General features: G+C 36.6%; 1 protein-coding gene across 5 annotated transcripts in view; it reads left to right on the top strand.

Moving 5' to 3' along the window:
* The window catches only part of PLSCR4 (phospholipid scramblase 4), a 76,683-nt gene extending 56,809 nt beyond the window's left edge, over window positions 1-19,874 (top strand). For 3 of the 5 annotated variants that reach the window (XR_010155824.1, XR_010155823.1, XR_010155822.1), the window contains 2 exons: window positions 1,744-14,603; window positions 17,822-19,874. The gene's annotated coding sequence lies outside the window, so the exon portion shown is untranslated. Of the gene's footprint in view, window positions 1-1,743; window positions 15,489-17,821 lie in introns of those variants that run through there. The other 2 variants (XR_001713700.3, XR_001713697.3) reach the window with 2 other exon arrangements.
* Window positions 19,875-20,204: the final 330 nt, after the last annotated feature.

Raw genomic sequence — 20,204 nt, 5'->3', positions numbered from 1 at the left:
AATGCTTATTTCTAATCCTCATAAGATACATTTAAATTTCAAGTATAATTTCAATGTCAGTATATCATGAAGGAAAATTGCTAGAATTTGTAACCATCGGTGAAGAATGCATTTTAAACATTTTTTTCTAAATGACCATTTTTTCCAGAAATTATACAAAAATCAGGTTACAAGACTTATTTTTTCTGACCAACTAGATATTAAATCAAATTCAGGTATAGAATAATCAGAGTGATTCTAGAGTATGGTATATTGATCCTGTTGGAGCGGCTGGCTGCTTTTCAGTCTTTTTTTTCCCCAATGTTCAAGGTCAGATTTAATTTATATTGAAAGAAGCAAGCTTGGAAAACCCATAAGAAGTCTGGATTTAATAAACTAATATCAAACTCATCTGTTTGGCTAGTGATAGCTAATGTTAAAAATGGATCTTTTTCCATAACTTCACAGAATGCATTTCCCATTTTCCTCTAGGCCTCTTAAATTGTAAATCTCAAAAAAGAGAAAAGCAGAGTGATACACTCCAAAGTAGTCCAAGTGAGGCAGAATAATATACTATGTGATAATACTTGGCATGGTTAATAATAGCACATGCTAGGTATTTACTCAGTGTCTGCTAAATGAATTAAAATATAGTAAGTGGATATATATTTGAAATATTTGCTATAGTTGTCAGTAAAACTTCTTGTCATCCTTACCACTATTTCATTCCATCAATACTTTACTGAACGTTTACTAAATTCAGACACTGAGCTATTTCTTAAGGCAGAGAGAAATACAAAGGTTAAAATATATAATTAATACTCTCAGGGGCTCACAGGCTAGTGGGCAAGATAGACTTTTAACTTTTTTTTTTTTTTTAGATGAAATCTAGCTCTCGTCCCCCAGGCTGGAGTGCAATGGTGCAATCTCAGCTCACTGCAACCTCCGCCTCCCGGGTTCAAGCGATTCTCCTGCCTCAGCCTCCTGAGTAGCTGGTATTACAGGGGCCCGCCCCACGCCCGGCTAATTTTTGTATTTTTAGTACAGACAGGGTTTCACCATGTTGGCCAGGCTGGTCTCGAACTCCTGACCTCAGGTGATGTGCCCGCTTCGGCCTCCCAAAGTGCTGGGATTACAGGCACGAGCCACCGCGCCCGGACAGGATAGACTTTAAAACAAACAAAACACACATTTTTTTAGGACAACAATGAACACATACTCAGTGGAATGTTGGCACACTCAATAAAGGCCATGTCATTAGCACCATCTCAAGTGCTGCATAATATATTTTTGTCCCATTTAATGAGACAGTTAAGGCAGGCTGTTTGTGCCATATGCCCAGCAGAACTTCCTGTTCCTGCTGGAGGTAAGTAAGATGCACTTTATAGCTATGTCTGCAAGCTGAATGCATGGTGGGTGTAACTGAAAATGTCAGTCTTTCTAATTTCATCAAGCAAAGCAGGGATCGATTGCTTATTATGGTAAACCGTGAGTACAGGGCAGTGTCTGGTGTATCTAAGATGCTCAATAAATATTGGTGAATGAATGAAAAAAATTCAAATATGTGTATGACACGGTGCTAGGTGTTCAAGAAGATAGAAAGGAACATGCAGTCTATCCCTCAGCGAGAATAAAGTAAGTAGATAAATAATTGTAGCACAAAGCTAAGTAATTATTACATAAAATAAAGTGTTTTTTTTTTAAATGTGTATTACTGGATTCTCACAACTGTATCATGAGGTAAACATCAATCTCATTTTTCAGAGGAAGAGCAAACCTCATCAAGAGGTGATAGTACCAAGAAGATGAAATGCTATAAGGAGTCCCTGCTATAATTGTAATGAAAGAAAACCAAAGGGTTGGATAAAAGGTGAGATACACGAAATCTCCTAGAGCTAGAGGAGCTACTTCCACCTAGCGGTGGAACTTAGTTAATGCAAGAATTTCTAGAGCTGCGCAGTCTCAAGGTTCCAACCAGAAATCTGATGAGGCCAATCGTCCTAATCCTGTGTCCCAGCTGCCCAGAGCAGGTTCGTGGTGAGTGTTCACTAGTGTGTGTAATGAGGGTGGGGAAGGTGCTAGAGCTGGGGAGATGGTAATGCCTTTGCACATAGTATCTAAACAAAAAACTTAAATTGCAAATTCTGAAAACATGTACTGCCATTAGCTAGCTTAATAGTTGCCTATTACATTTCTTGCCGTTCTTACTTGTACTGCTCCTCAGCAAAGAAGCCAGTTGTGAAATCATGTAATTTGGGGATATATAATTGCTATCTTTACCCAAAGATTTAACTCTAGGCCAGATGTTGGACATTCATCTGGGGCACATGGAGAAAAAGCAACCTAATCATGAGATAGGTGGGATGATGCAACTACCTATAATAACAATAGTGAAAATGATGAAGACTATAAAACCAGCCAGCTCTATTTAATGCTTGCTACAAACCAGACACTGTTCTAGTTCTAAAGACTTTCCATATATTAACCCATTTAATTCTCATAACCCTATGAGTTAGATTACTATAATGATTCCCATTTTACAAAATAGAAAATGAAGATTTAGGTATCTTGCACAAGGCCACTCAGCTAGCTGTATATCCACAAAGCCATTATTTGACTGCCCAAAGCACTGAGAAGCAAAAAGAATAAAGCTGGAGGCATTACATAACCTGACTTCAAATTATATTACAAAGCTGTAGTAACCAAAACATCATAGTACCGGTATAAACATCCAGAGGCTACACTCCAAATTTTTATGCCCTGTTTTTCTTTCATCTCTGTGTAATATTTGGTTTCTTTGTCTGTTAACCCAGAAATACAGGGAAACAGAAATAGAGGAGAAAGGTGGCATGCTACTTCATGTGTTTTAAAATTTAGGACTATGACCGGGAAACGCAAGAGACTCAGAAGTCTTGTCTGAGGGTAGCTGTCTCCAGAGAGGCTTACCTTTGCTCCTATTGGTGCCTCAGTGGTGTTGCCAGCTGATGACCATTTTTTTATATTATTTCTTCAGTTTGGTGTTTCCCAAGTCATGTATGTATTTCAAATATGAACCCCTAAATGATGTGGACATATACTGGTTTATGAATTCTCAGGGAACAAATTTTCCCTACCTGTAGCAGAGGTCAAAACAATCAAGCTTTCTCTTAATTTTTATTTGCCAATTTTTCTATTTCACTTTTTACACTGGAGTGTGTCCCTTTGAGACTTTCCACTTTACTGGGGGTCTCTCTTCTAATATCAACCCTTGCCTAAACCCAAGACCTCACTTCCAGCCTCATGGTGGTGGGTAAAATCAAAGCCCCTTCCTAATAAACATTGGTGACTCCTTCCATTTGAGAAGCCAAAGAAAATGCCAGACTAAGCTTAATAGTCAGATGTTTCCAATTATTCTTTATTTTTAACTTCTGCTAAAATCTTGTACTCTCCCAAAATCTACACTTTGCATCTAAATGCCCTTTGGTTATATTTCAGCCACACTTTATATATTCTATGGAAAGAGGGGTTTTAAGATTATCTAGTTTGCAACATTGCTAGCAATGTGAGTGACCTATTTTTTTAAACTGCACATGATTTTTACGTGAAATATTCAGAGGAAAATTCTTTAACATAAATATAATCATATAATATTGAAACTTGCAACTTATTACTATTTGTTATACCTAACTTACAACTAAATATTTTCTCTTTGAGATGAGTTATCTATCATCGTATTATTGAGTTCCAGATTCTCTTAAAATGTTTAATATTTCTAGTACTACTGTTAAGTAAAAGACATTTATTTAAAATTGTGTCAGCTCTTCTATGACCCAGGCTTAGGCAAATTTATTTTAGGAAATTATAGGAGCAATCTTTTCCTTAAACAGTTTTGAAAACATGTTGCTCAAATTGTCTTAGTTAACAATCACTAAACATAATTTACATGAGTTTTAACTTTTTTCATTATAACAGATAAAAGATAACATAGTTAGAAATCAAACCATTTTAAAACCTCTTGATTTTACAGAAATAAACAAGTAGAGAGTGCCAGGGAGAAGCGAGTGACAAAATATTTATCTGGCTTTGCTGCCTTTCCCGGCTCCGTGTCAGAAAGCTGAATAAAACAAGCTACAATAGGGGGCAGCACCAGCTCATGGATTTTTTTGTTAAACTATGCTCTTTTTAATCCAAGAATTTATCAGTACCAATCTATAAATTTTAATGAATAGTATCAGTGGATTTTAAAATCAGAAGAAGTATTAAGGACCATCTGCTCTACATTCTAATATACAAATGAAGGAAGTGGGAGAGGCCCAGATTATGTGTCTAAAATTACATTGAGAATTAACTAGTAATCAAACCAGAACTAAAAACACAGATCGCCATTTTAATTCCAGTTTCCGTGCCGCCACAGCAAAAATTTAGCAGAGATTTAAAACATTTTAAAGCAACATCTTTCATAACATTGAGATTTTAAGCATGAAAAAAATAAAACCCAGTTTCAAATTATTCTAATGTTCAAAATCTTTTTTAAGCACATACTCATGGTGTCTACCTCAATAAATCATTAATTTCAGAGGTTTTCTAACTATAAAGAGAAATGAAATTACTATGTTATAAAAACAACAACAAAACATTTAAAATGTGTATGTCCTAGGTAACATAGAGTATTTTTTATTTATTCTTCCACTCATACACTGATATACCTTTATCTTCTTCCGTAGTCACCATGCACATCTGAGTTCAATTTCTTTATTAAAATATGTATTTTTACATTTTTTGTTAAAAACTATTAATTGATAGATTTTCCTGCTTTGAAGGGATGTAATTGTTAGTTAAAATGAGAATGTCAGATGGGCATAGACAGAATCAAGCCATTATTTGAATAGGAAAAGGAAAATATGGCTAATGGGCATGGAATACAATCTGCCCACATATGACCCAGGCTGCCTACTGGCCTGATAGATGACATCGAATGGACCATATGGCTGGGGATGTGGGGATATTTTTTCAAAAGTCTGGCAAATCAGATGACAGCCATGAAGATTTTTCCTGGCCATGTTCAGGGTTCATTTTATTCCTTTGAATTACTTAGATATTACTGTTTTTTCTAATATTTATAACATTTCTATTTTTTTTCTGTTTGTTGTGTTTGTGTATCTCTCTTAATTCTATATGGCTTTATGCATTTCTGTTTACAGAGTAGTCATGCTACCTGTTTGAGTTACAATCAGAGGGCCTGCCTGGACATAGAAATCAGGGAGAGATTATATCGTTTACTTCAATGATAGCTCTGTAACTTTCAAAAGGAAACTATGTTTATATTGCTGGTATTTTGAGAGATTACTTTGTCAGTGAAATCCATTGAGAAATAGGTATCGGAGGAAAACAGAAATCATTTTTATCCTGATAAGGCTGTTATAAGGATATGCCATATATTCTGGCAACAATAGGTTTGCAGAATGATATAGAATCAGTTACCCTCCCTGTCTCAGGCAGAGGTGGAAAAACAGAGGGGTTCCTGGTAGAGGCTTGTCTCTCTAATACTACCCCATGGAGTAGGTAGGACTATGTGTGCCCTTCAGACAGGCTGCCTCCCCAAAGAGAGACAAAAAGAAGGAATTGAACTACTCATGCTCAGTTTTTTCTTTCAGAGGGCAGAGAATGGTCAGGAGTGTTCTGTAATGTCACTATCTCACATGGGAATGTCAGGAGTGGGGAATGATTGTGGGAGAGGTGTGCTTGTCTGTTGAAGTCTTCCCTAATGTTATAGCTTCTGATTTCATTGATTCACATTGAAGCCTGGAATAAACACAGTATTTCCTTTCAGCTAGGTGTGGAAACATGGCAAAGTTCTGGCCCATTAAAAGTGAAGTGTGGCAACTTCTTTAAAAGATAAGTGGTGTGTATCTTTTGCTGCTATTTATTCTTTCCTGCTTCTTGTGGACTCCAGTGTCAATGTGAAGGCTGGCAGCAAAACACCTTTCTTGGACCATGAGCTGATCTTGGGAATGTGAACCATGAATAGTAGAACAACAAGATAGAAGAAACTTGGGTTGCTGAGGATTTCTTAGATAAAGTAATGTCACCACAGAGCTGCCATATGATTCCTAGACTGTTTTCACTTAAGGAATAAAATGTTTAAATAAAATTTTTTGGAGGGGCCTCTTATCTGCATCTAAACCCAATAATAAAATACTTATCTCCCAACATACAAGCTTTTAAAATATGTAAGCCCTAAGTCAGATGTTCATTTTAAAAAATATATCTAAGGGTTGATAAATTTAACCTAATTGATTGTTACAATTTTTCTATCTATGACACATTCTTTTCAGAGTATAAGCATATAATTCTCCATATTTTGGTAAATAAATGATTAAAGATTTTGGTAAATGATTAAAAATAATTAAAAAGTTAAAAATAGATCAAGGTTTTAATAGCAGATACCTCTAGAAAGTAGATTTTGGGAGTTCATATTTATTTTAGATTTTTCCGCATTGCTTGAATTTATAAGAAAAATATTAATTTCATAATTTAAAAAATTAAACTTTTTGAGATCTATTATAACTAGAAATGACATTTCTATACCTGGAAAGGCCATGGGATGCCATTTTTAGGCTACAATTTAGGGCTCTCTAATGAAGAAACATTAAAATTTACTGAAAACTTTATAGTAATAGCAATACAAGGGTCTTGCCTGTAGACATTGATTTAATTGTTCTTGGTGGGATCTGGGCATGGGTATACTTAAAAGTTCCCCAGATGTTTGTTACATGTAGGGAAAGTTAAGAAGCACTGGACATCAGTCACCAGCTCCTCACTGTTGTACATGAGTCACCTGGAATACTTTGAAAAAAATCCCACACCCTGGCAGAATTCCAGAGCCACTGCACTGGCATCTGGAGTTCTTCAGGTGATTCTAATGTCAAGACAAGTTTGGGAACAGCTGTTACTGCCTGAAAGCCTCCAGGAAACTTTCCCTCAATTTGTATGTAAGCCAATAAAATAAACTCTCTTGCTTTTATCTGTGTTTTTAGCCAAGTTGCTAGATAAAATACAGGTCCTATTAAATGTGAATTTCAGACATCAATTTTTAGTAAAAGAATGTCATACTTTTAAGACACACAGAATTTAAGACACACAGAAAAATTATTCATTGTTTATTTGAATGTCCTTGAATGCGATCAAATTTAATTGGGGTGGGTACTTCCTGTATTTCCCAATATTTTTATGTGTCAAATCTGGCAACCCTACAAACGAAACACAGCAGTACTCTAAAAATCACTAAAGATCAATGTAAATTTTCTCTGTATGTAAAGGAGTGTTAAGGAGACTGAACACTGAGGAGAAAGCAAAGAGGAATCACCTTGCTAATGCCCAGTAATACCTCCTAGAAGTCTTCATTCATCTCCTTTCCTGAATAGTCTTAAGCTTTATAACAACTGGCTTAGTTTCTTTGCTGTATGCCCTCACTCAATTCAATAAGTAGGCAACTCCCAAACTCCACTTTTATTATTTCCATCACTACCCTCACACTTTCCTCCTTTTGATCAATTCAACCTATTACAGTTTTTGCTAATATTTTTTTCCTGAACCACTCAGAAAGGTTGCAAATCAAGAAAATGCACATATAGGCTAGCTGGTATAGGTTTGCAGAACTACTGTGACCCTTTTCCATGTATCATACCACTTTTATTGATGTGGAAATGTAAGCTTTAGAGGATAGTGAAATTCAAGTAAATTTATCTCTTATGCAGAAGCTCTTTAGTTTAATTAGATCCCATTTGTCAATTTTGGCTTTTGTTGCCATTGTTTTTGGTGTTTTAGACATGAAGTCCTTGCCCATGCCTATGTCCTGAATGGTATTGCCTAGGTTTTCTTCTAGGGTTTTTATGGTTTTAGGTCTAACATGTAAGTCTTTAATCCATCTTGAATTAATTTTTGTATAAGGAGTAAGGAAGGGATCCAGTTTCAGCTTTCTACATATGGCTAGCCAGTTTTCTCAGCACCATTTATTAAATAGGGAATCCTTTCCCCATTTCTTGTGTTTGTCAGGTTTGTCAAAGATCAGATGGTCGTAGATATGTGGCATTATTTCTGAGGGCTGTGTTCTGTTCCATTGATCTATATCTCTGTTTTGGTACCAGTACCATGCTGTTTTGGTTACTGTAGCCTTGTAGTATAGTTTGGAGTCAGGTAGCGTGATGCCTCCGGCTTTGTTCTTTTGGCTTAGGATTGACTTGGTGATGCGGGCTCTGTTTTGGTTCCATATGAACTTTAAAGTAGTTTTTTCCAATTCTGTGAAGAAAGTCATTGGTAGCTTGATGGGGATGGCATTGAATCTACAAATTACCTTGGGCAGTATGGCCATTTTCATGATATTGATTCTTCCTACCCATGAGCATGGAATGTTCTTCCATTTGTTTGTATCCTCTTTTATTTCATTGAGCAGTGGTTTGTAGTTCTCCTTGAAGAGGTCCTTCACATCCCTTGTAAGTTGGATTCCTAGGTAAGAGCTTCTGCACAGCAAAAGAAACCACCATCAGAGTGAACAGGCAACCTACAAAATGGGAGAAAATTTTCGCAACCTACTCATCTGACAAAGGGCTAATATCCAGAATCTGCAATGAACTCAAACAAATTTACAAGAAAAAAACAAACAACCCCATCAAAAAGTGGGCGAAGGATATGAACAGACACTTCTGAAAAGAAGACATTTATGCAGCCAAAAGACACAGGAAAAAATGCTCATCATGACTGGCCATCAGAGAAATGCAAATCAAAACCACAATGATATACCATCTCACACCAGTTAGAATGGCGATCATTAAAAAGTCAGGAAACAACAGGTGCTGGAGAGGATGTGGAGAAACAGAAACACTTTTACACTGTTGGTGGGACTGTAAACTAGTTCAACCATTGTGGAAGTCAGTGTGGCGATTCCTCAGGGATCTAGAACTAGAAATACCATTTGACCCAGCCATCCCATTACTGGGTATATACCCAAAGGATTATAAATCATGCTGCTATAAAGACACATGCACACGTATGTTTATTGCGGCACTATTCACAGTAGCAAAGACTTGGAACCAACCCAAATGTCCAACAACAATAGACTGGATTAAGAAAATGTGGCACATATACACCATGGAATACTATGCAGCCATAAAAAATGATGAGTTCATGTCCTTTGTAGGGACATGGATGAAACTGGAAATCATCATTCTCAGCAAACTATCGCAAGGACAAAAAACCAAACACCGCATGTTCTCAGTCATAGGTGGGAATTGAACAATGAGAACACATGGACACAGGAAGGGGAACATCACACTCCAGGGACTGTTGTGGGGTCGGGGGAGGGGGGAGGGATAGCATTAGGGGATATGCCTAATGCTAAATGATGAGTTAATGGGTGCAGCACACCAACATGGCACATGTATACATATGTAACAAACCTGCACATTGTGCACATGTACCCTTAAACTTAAAGTATAATAATAATAAAACAAAATAAATTTATCTCCTGACTGCTGTTTTCAGTGCCATTTTCAAATATAAACTACAGAGTCTCTTTCCATAATGGTCTAGAGAGAGAAGGAAGGACTATTATCTCTAACAACTGTTACACTTCATTTTCTGGAATTCTCTATCAGCCACACAAACTGTGATGATAGATAACAAATATACAATAAGAGCACATCAAACACTTAAGTTATAAGTGTCTAATACTCATCTTGGGGTAGGAAATAATATATAAAGTTTGAGATGTGTTCTACAGAAACATTGTGATGTATTAAACTGTACTAAATTTTGTGGGGCCCAGATGTTGGCTTGAGTATCGCAGCCAGCCTTACTAATAACCTTAGGCAGGACACGAAGCTCTGTGCTCTTCCACTTTTCCATCTGTAAATTAAAGCCATAATGCCTGAATTGTTTTGATAACAGTGTGATTGTGAGAACTAAAATGAGATAATATATGTGGATAAGGCTGGCCCTTGGAATCATTAGCATTTTTACTAAGTAAAAGCAAAGAAGGAAGAGTAGGAACTGGTCTAGTTTTGCTCTATACAAGGTAACTTAGGCTCTTGGATAGGCTTTTATGAGCTATCAAGGCAAATGGACCCAGAAATATCCTCAAGGGATAAAAGAAATGTTTGGTTAGAAGGCCACATGTAAGCAATGATTTTTTTTTTTAAGTAGAAAGAAAAGATGAAAAATGCCAGGCCACAAGATTAGCCCTCTTAGAGGCTCCTGGCATCCTAACTGGGGATCATGGATATGTTAAATAATCATGTTCGCTTCCCTTGATTAGATGGAAGCATTAAGTCATCTGAAACTAAAACTGAGTCACAGACAAACTTACGGGAAGATACCCAAAGTCTGAGTGGTAAAGTAAACGAAATGGTGAAAAAAATGTGTATGGATTCTATGTTTCCGTATGTCCATGTTAGCAAGACTTCCCCTAGTGAATCATGACCCATTTCTGTTTTTAGAGTGCAGGTGACTGCCTTACCTTGGGCCCCTCTGTTTGAATGTGATCATTTGGACAAACTCTAGACTCTATATGCCATTAAAGTTTTCATGAGGAATTTTTTAAAAAATCAAACATCATATTTAACCCTCCAAGAAAGAAAAGAAAAGCAATGTGAATAGCCAAGTTATCTAGCTACAGATAACTCATTTGTTTGGGTTTTAAACACACTAAATTGTTTGCAAACCTATCTGCCCTCGTGTGTGTGTGTAACAAAATATTCTTTGTCAGGACTTTAGTTGTGGTGAGAGCCTGGTGAGCATAATTTCCTAAGGTCTCTTTTGTTAACACAGTTTTGGAAATCATCTTTTAGAAATGACCCCCTATTCTGCAAACTACAAAACTGAATTCGTGTCATAAACTCTATGCTTCAGTTGAAACACTCACCATATTCACTCACGTGTTAAACCCATCTTTACCAAATTAAATTACTCCCTTCTGAAAACCACCAGTGGCTTTCCATTTACTCACAAAGCTTTGTTTCCCAGAAGGGTCCTAGATCATTCTTATGTCTTAAGGTAGCTTACCCCTTTTCTTCATGTCACCACCTCAGGAAGACATGCCCAGACCCATCCAGTCCCTCACGTCATTCTCTCTTCTTAGCAGGTAACACCATCAGAAATATTACTTGTTCTACTTTTAGTTCTTTAAGGAATTGCCAAACTGTTTTCCGCAGTGGCTGTGCTAGTTTACATTCCCACCAGCAGTAACGTGTTCCCTGTTCGCCGTCTCCACGCCAATATCTACTGTTTTTTATTTTTTGATTATGGCCATTCTTGCAAGAGTAAGGTGGTATCACATTGTGGTTTGATTTGCATTTCCCTGATCATTAGTGATGTTGAGCATTTTTTCATATGTTTGTTGACCATTTGTATATCTTATTTTCAGAATTGTCTATTTATGTCCTTAGCCAACTTTTTGATGGGATTGTTTCTTTCTTACTGATTTGTTTGATCCAGCAATCCCACTACTGGGTATCTACCCAGAAGAAAATAAGTCATTATTCAAAAAAGATACTTGCACATGTATGTTTATAGCAGCACAATTCACAATTGCAAAATTGTGGAACCAACCCAAATACCCATCAGTCAACGAGTGGATAAAGAAACCATGGTATGTATATACCATGGAATACTACACAGCCATAAAAAGAATGAATTAACAGCATTCGTGGTGACCTGGGTGAGATTGGAGACTATTATTCTAAGTGATGTAACTCAGGAGTGGGAAGCCAAATATCATATATTCTCATTGATATGTGGGAGCTAAGCTATAAGGACACAAAGGCATAAGAATGATACGATGGACTTTAGGGACTTGGGGGGAAGAGTGGGAGGGGGACGAGGGATAAAAGACTACAAATATGGTACACTGTACACTGCTTGGGTGATGGGTGCACCAAAATCTCACAAATCACCAATAAAGAATTTACTCATGTAACCAAATGCCACCTATACCCCAATAACTTATGGAAAAAAAGAAATATAATTTTTTGCTTGTTTATAAGTTCTGAAAAGGCAGAGATACTGTGTGTTATGTTTACCCTATATCCTCACTGCCTATAACAGTAACTAACAAGAAGTAGGGACGAAATAAATGTTGAATAAATGCCATTGAGTATAAGCAAAATAATATGATCATCTCTATAAAGATAACTTCACATGACACATTTAAAAGGCTGTGGATAAGAACAGCATCATTAGAATTATTGTGTTCCCAGTCATGATAGTTACTTTAAAGCAGACACTAGTTATTTGGAAATATCCATTGGCCAAAAGAAAAAAAAAGGCATTTTTGTTTAAAAATGCAACACGTTCTATATTCAGCTTGACTCTCTCTTCTTATGCTCTTCTAAGCCTTTTAGCAAGAGACATTTAACACCTGGCTAAAGTTTTGTCCTCTGATAAAAATCTAGGAATAACTTTTCTCCTCACTAAATTGCTCTACAGTTCCTGCTTTCAGAAGGGGTTAGGAGGTTAGAGGGGAGCAAGTGTGTTAGGAATAGAGCAGGGGCTTAGGAGGTTAGGAATGGAGCGAGTGTCTCAGAAGTCAACACAGGAAGCTTGGAAGCTGTTAATTGGCCTTGTTTCTATCTCATAACAACCGGTTGCTGGTAAATGAGGGTACCAGTTGAGGGGATGGGAGTCAATTATATTGTTTTAGGCATTTGTTACAAGGAGAAAACCACCTAAGACCTTAGGTGGCCAAATATGTAACCTGGGTTCTTCTCAATATTTCTGGAAGCAATGAGCAATGGTTGCAGTAGCAGTTTGGTTTGTGTTTGTTTATTTGTTTGTAATCTTTGCTGTTGCTGTTGCTTCTGCACCAGGAATGGTGCATTGGTGCAAGATGGCAGAGTCTGCTTTATAAGGCAGAAACTTTGTTATTTAATATATTAGAGGCTTTGGCCCTTAGGTTTATGGACAGGAGTAATTAATGACTTTGTTCCTTTCTTGGTTGGAAAGTCTTTTTCAAATTGGTAAATACTTAAAACACCAATAACAACAAAAACTCAGTGGCAAGTTGTTGGCAATGGACAGAGAAACTTAGGCACACAGGAACTCTCTCAAGACGAACTTAGCTGATTTAGCAGAAGTGAACAGAACTGAAATGTAAATCTGTTCAGGGTGGGATGCCAATGAGAAGTAAGCCAAATCTTGAGTTGAAAGATGGGACATAAAATTGTTTATATGGTATGATTGCAATGTTGCTTCACATGCATGTTCTTTCTTGCTTACATACACACAACATAAATCATAAATATACATATATTGCAGACACAACACTAAAAGAAACACATCAGAATGTAAAGACCAGTTACTTCTGGGGAGTTGGATTCTGAGTGATTTTGTTTTCTTTATTCTCTGTTCTCCCATTTTCCTTGCCAAGCTTCCGCTTTCGGTCTCTTCATATCCAGCTCTGCTACCAAAGAAACTCTGATGCTTCTCCAGCCCAAGCCAGCCAAGTCCTGAAGTATCCAAGTTAACCTCTGACTTCCTGGGCTCAGAAATGTTTTGTTGCTTCTGTTTGTTCTCCGTCCCTGGGTCCACGCTCACAGGATTAAATTGTTCTTCACATTAAACTCCACTTAATAGTTTCCTTGTCTAGCACTCAGGTAGTTTTAAAACGTGGCCAAAAATTATTTGACACTACTCCTAGCAAGAGATGGGGTCTTTGTCCCCTCCCCTTGAATATGGGTAGTCTTGTGATTGTGAATGTTTCAACCAGGTGAGTGTGGTGGGAATGACACTGTGTGGCTTATGAAGCTGGGACATGAGGGGAAGTGCAGTTTCGAGCTTGTTTCTGGAACCCTCACTCTTGGAGGTCTAAGCCACCATATAAAGTCTGACTACCTTGAAGCTGTCTGCTGTGAATTAGCTCAGGCTCCCTGGAGAGACTGTGCGTAGGCACTGAGCCCAATAGTGAGTGAATGAGCCTTCAGATGATTCCAGCTCTTTCAGTTTTCTCTCAGCCTTTGAATCTTCCTGGCTGACACCACAGACAAGGAGAAGCAGGGTGAAGCTGTTTTTACTGTGCATTTTCTGAATTTCTGAGGCCAGAATCTGTGAGCTTAATAAAATGGTGGTTGTAAGTGGCACTGCCAGATTTTGGGGTGATTTGTTACACAGCAATTGTAACCAGAACAGGAAATTTGAATCCAACTTGAGCCAGACTTCTTACAAAGGACTGAAGTCAGCTATTTTCTTTCTATGGCCCAGGAGCTAAATGCAACTATTCTCCCATGCTAACATCATGCTCTTCCCAAATGTTCCATTAACTCAAGCAGCCTGAAAGAGAAACTCTGCTTCCTATCACAAATATGTCCAAGGAGCCCCTATACATAGTTAGAGATTTCTCTTAATAAGTCATATCCTTCCCTTAGTAAGTCATATCCTTCACCTGTGAAACTTCTGGATCCTGGGATTAAATGACTCAATTTGCTTTGCTTTCCACGTTCTAGAAATTGTCTCACTTCCTAAAAAGCATGAATGAAGTTGTCTTCTGGTCCAATTTGGATTTAGCTGAAGATTCTAACCTGAACGTTTTCTTCAGTCAGGACCTAAGGACACATTTACCCTGAATGTCAGATCCCAGAAGAGAGGACAAAGTAAAGGTATAGAGAACATGAATATAAATTGAAAGCACAGGAGAAAATCAGAACTAAAAGGACATTTTAAAAAACAAAGCAAAATTGTCATTCTTGGTCATTTACTGTGTGCCATTATGTTACATGTATTATGTCATCTCAACATAACAACAGTTCTAATGATGTAGATATTTTATTATACCCATGATAAATGGAGGCATGTATGTTTCCTAAGGTGGGCAGAGCTTATAGTTGTACATATTAGTCTGACACCAGATCCTGCTCTCTTAATCACTAGGCCCTACAGTCTGGAAACAATCAACATTATTTTTATACTAATATTAAAGTGTTATTTGCCTTTTTTCACTTTCATTATCTCATGAGTATGTGGGGGAATTTTCCAATGTATATTTGGAAGCTCTGTATAACTAAGTGAGCCAATATATTGGAAACATTTGATGCACAAAGTTACAAAATCATACATGGGTAAAAGATCCATTCAAATAGCAAGATACATGAATTGATTTTAATTTTTAATAGAATACCAAACAAAGATTTCATATCACAACCAACCTTTCAGAAATTGCCATTTTTCAAATTTTGGTAAGTCATCAAAGAAGACTATCCACACTTATCTGAAAAGGCTATTAAGATAATCTTGTCTTTTTTTTTTTTTGCTACATATTTGTATGAGGCTAGATTTCTTCATGTACTTCAAAAACCCCATGAGGAATTAAATGCAGAAGATATGAGTATAGCTGTGTCCTCTTAACCCAAGTATTAAAGAAATTTGCCATTCTTTTAACTAAATGTTTTGTTATAAAATATAGTTATTTTTGATATGTTATTGATGTTACCTAGTTAACATTGTTATTTTAAAATGAATAAATATTATTTAAATATCTGTTTTAACTTTGAATACAGTACTTTGAATACAGTAACTTTGAATACAGTAAATATCAATGAATATAACCCTTACAAATAAAAGGTCTTTGGGGCCTTTAGTAATTTTTAGGGATGGAAAGTATTTCTGAGACCAAAATGTTTGAGAATCTCTGGCCTAGAAATTTGGTAGATGAATATGTAGGGCCAAAGAAATGAACCTATTACTTTTATTATGATAGAGTCTGTATTGTATTTAAGTGCTTCTAAATGTAAAGAGAGAGAGGTGAGTGTGTAGGAGAGAGGGCCATTGATAAGGTACAGTGTGTGAGGAAGTGAGTGGATCCAGAGCAAAATTGGAGAGACTTTCCCGGGAGAGTCAGCAATGACAATAAATGCAAGTCCATCTATGGTTGGAGCAACAGAAGTAGGAGGGGAAGTTAGTTCAAAATCTTTATACTGATGGCCTCTGCTTTTTCTGTAAAGTAAACGGTAAGAATTATTTTAAGAATGACACTGTGGGTTGGATGCTGAGGAAAGAGGTAGATAGTTGTACAAGCCATTCAATTAACAGAGAAAGCTTCCAAGGATCAGATAGCCTTACGTTGGCAAATGATCGAAAATGAATTCTTGCATTCCTGAAATGTCTCATGGAATTATGGTTTTCTGTTGTTATTTAATATTGTTTATTCAGATTGTACTTAGCTCTTGCAAAGAGCAAAAAATTGAGAAAAAGGTTATCTTATAAAAAAGATAATAATAACAACTTGGAGTTAGGCATCTTAGGTACATCTCATTAAATTGAACAGCAAATTAAACAGTTTTTAAAATTTTATTTTAGGAAAGGTTGTTACATTCTTCTTTATGCCCACTACAGAGTAAAAACAATGTGACTATTTCTAATGTAGTATATGGCTTGCAAGTACAGAGCAAGAGTTATTTCATTTGTGAGGTTGGAAACTAATACTTGATCAAAAATCATTTGTCAAACTAACTTCCAAAGTTTCCTAAAACAGAATCGCATTGATGTAACTTTAAAAATAAATATTGGGCTTTATTTATTTTTGATTCAACCAAAGAAGACATAACCCTCTCAAGCAATTCGATGAAAATATCAAACAATGCTATATCAAATTAATTCATAATTCAGGTTGATAAGACATGTTTTCCTGGGAGTTCACACTGTGAGGCTGGTAGAAAGCCTTGGTGTAGCTCTGGGCCTGCTATCTGTCAGGGGCCCAGGAGGTAAGAGAAGGCACTTTCTGATAAGAACTCATTGGAGAAGCAGAAGATCTCCATGCATAGCGACCTTACACAACATCTTCCTTTTTACAATTACTACATTCCTTTGAAAGAGGCTAAATGTTTTATCTCTGAAATGCACACAGTGATTACTGGCACTATGAATGATGCCAAATTGTATTAGCAGATCCTTGTGGCAACTCAGGGAAATGTAAAACCTATGCCTCACGTTCCACAGCTACCTCTTCACACTGTCATGAGACCAAGACCAAACTTTCTTCAAATGATGCACTAAAAAAGTCAATAAAATTCCTTTTGTAGGTGGGCATATGAAAGCCTCAGCAACATTTGATATGAAGGGAACAATATTGATTTAGATTGTCTTGATGGTGACCTTAGTATCTATGAGTACTTGATTCTCAGAGTTATGTTACTCTAGTACTGCAGATCATCCACAGATTTATTTTATAATTTGAATACAATTGGTTTCTTAGTTACGTTGAAAACTGAACTTTGTTTAATTTTTGAATATATTTTCTCAAATTACTGCAAAGAACAAATTAATGCAAAATAAAACAGCAGATGTTTTGTGGACCTTCTCTCTTGCATTAGTGCTTAAAATCATTACAGGAAAAACACTGGATTGAGTTTAGAAAAATGAAAAACTAATTTGTCTTGGTTGTAAAGATTATATGTTTTGAGAGTTTTTATTAAAACTGATATTGAATTTGAACTACTTTGATAGTTTTACCTTTCGTTTAAATTTTTTTGACTTAATGCTAAACTGAATTTATATTTAAAATAATTTAAACATACTACAAAGGTTTCAGAATATACAAATGCAGTTACAAATCATGTGCTGTCTAGAAAGCTTGCTAGGCATATTGTTTTACATGTTTACGTATTGTTCATGTTTTACGTGAACAATTGGAGGTTCCAGTTTGTTTATGGAAGTTTTTGAAAGGATTTAAATTATTTCATAATCAAGCTTTTAAATTTTACTTTATGCAAAATCTTATTAAAAGCAATCTTAACAGGGCTATAGTTCAATTTAAAATCTTTCTAGTTTTTATGTGTATAATACTTAATTATTTCTTTTTTGTTTTGTTTTTTTGAGACAGAGTATGGCTGTGTCGACCAGGCTAGAATGAAGTGGCATGATCTTGGCTCACTGCAACCTCCACCTTCCGGATTCAAGTGATTCTCCTGTCTCAGCCTCCCAAGTAGCTGGGATTACAGGTGCCTGCAATCACGCCCAGCTAATTTTTGTATTTTTAGTAGAGACAGGGTTTTGCCATGTTGGCCAGGCTGGTCTCGAACTCCTGACCTCAGGTGTCATTTTAATTCTATTCACTTTATGGAAAAAAAAAGGATGAAATTGAGCTCTCTTTGGACCATACCCAAAAGGTAGAGTCGCCTCCAATCCATTTTTTACATGGCAGTTGGAAAGATATTTTTCAACAGCAAATCTGATTATGTTTCCCTTGCATTTCAAACTCTTCAACAACTTCCAATTGACATTCCCATAAAAGCCAACTCTCTTCCACCAAACGTTCTTCCAACTCCACCCTGCCTCTTTAGTTCCACCTCCTCTCACACACCTTGCTCACTACTGGTGAGCAATTTGTGTTTGTCTTCATGCTTTATGATTTTCAAATCCCTAGAATACTCTCTCCCTAACTCCTCCTTCATCTAGTGAGTCTTACAATTTCAGTCTTCATTTAAACATTTTCTTATGAAACCCTTCCCTGACTATGTTAACCCTCCATACCAGCCCACATCCACACACTTTGTACTTCTTCCTTTCATCACATTTACAACACTTTCAATTATTTTTTCATCATCATTCCCTATGATAGATTGCAGGTTCCCAAAGGACTGGAAATGCTTCTGTTCCCAACACACTCTATTCCCAGTACACATGATGTACACGGTGCCCAAAGTTCTACAGATGAATCAATACATTTTTTATTTAATAAAGCATCAAAATAGTTTCATAAAAGACATTTTCATCCAGTCCCTGAGAGCTGCATCTATTGATTTAAAGCACCTAACTTAGCACATTTTATTTCTTCAAACAGAAGCATGAATAAAGCAGAGTAGTTTAGTTGGAATCACAAGTATGTCCTTATCAGCAGATGAAACAAACACAGACTTTCTACAAAGAACCCTTAAAACATTTTCCTCCAGATCACCTCATTCCCACAGGTCAAGTTCAAATTTTATTGAGGTGTAATTATATAGATACAGTAAAATAAATATATGTTATGGAATGTTGACACCATCAAGCTCACTCTTTAGTGATTAAGTTCATTTTGATGATACAGTTTTTAAAGAATATATGTTTAATATGTTGATCATTCAGACTTTATATACAAGTTTCAAGAAGCTGAAATTTGTATGCCTGCAGATGAAAATTTCAGTAAGAAACAAAGCAGTTCTTGTTAGAAAAAGACTCATAATTTGGAGCTAGTATGTATGTTGGAATGTGAAGTTATGTGATAGGGCCACAAGCCAAATATAAAGTCTTTATAGGAAGTCTCTGTGCCTCAGATCTTCTGTCTCTCCTGGCATAGACAGAAAACTATTCCTCCTTTGACTCCAACTCTTCAGTGAAATGGGGAATTATTGTCTGCAGTATGTAGAATAGAGGGAATTGACTAAGGAACTCACCTAAGATGAATATAACATAAAGTAAGACACTAAAATTATGGCAGCTAAATGAATCTCTACATTCTGAGTAGTAAGACCCACATGATTATTTTAGCTCACCCTATTCAAGAACTAGAATATAACAGCCAAACTTAAAGGCTATACCTCCCCTACATTCAGGAGATCGAAGTTTTCTTCTATAGAGAAGTTGCATCAAGGCCGGGCGCAGTGGCTTATGCCTGTAATCCCAGCACTTTGGGAGGCCAAGGTGGGCAGATCACCTGAGGTCAGGAGTTCAAGACCAGCCTGGCCAACATGGTGTAACCCCCTTCTACTAAAAATACAAAAAATAGCTGGGTGAGGTGGTGCATGCTTGTAGTCCCAGCTACTAAGGAGGCTGAGACAGGAGGATTGCTTGAACCCAGGAAGCAGAGGATGCAGTGAGCTGAGATCACGCCACTGCACTCCAGCCTGAGTGACAGAGAGAGAGACTCTGACTCAAAAAAAAAAAAAAAAAAAAGGTAGCATCAAAAGATACTGACATTGGGAGCCTTCCCCAAACAAAATGTTTAGATGTTCTCTTCTCTCATCACCTTACAAAATGTATGCCAGTTGACAAACCCCACCTTTGCACATAGAGCTGTCATCTTTTAAACACCTTTTCTGACTAGAAAGTCAAGGATAAGTGGACCATATGAGGCAAGCTTTCACATAAATATAGTGGCCAAAACAAAGGAACTGAAGAAAACAGAGCGCAGGCATGAAATTGAAGAAAACGATTAAAAAAACCACTCTATTATACTTGAAGAATTAAAAGACAGTGTATTCATAAAACAGTAATGGACTGACATT

This window comes from Pan troglodytes, chromosome 2 (genome assembly GCF_028858775.2).
Source record: "Pan troglodytes isolate AG18354 chromosome 2, NHGRI_mPanTro3-v2.0_pri, whole genome shotgun sequence".
NCBI classification, from domain to species: domain Eukaryota; kingdom Metazoa; phylum Chordata; class Mammalia; order Primates; family Hominidae; genus Pan; species Pan troglodytes.
This window is presented reverse-complemented; position numbering and strand designations above follow the sequence as displayed.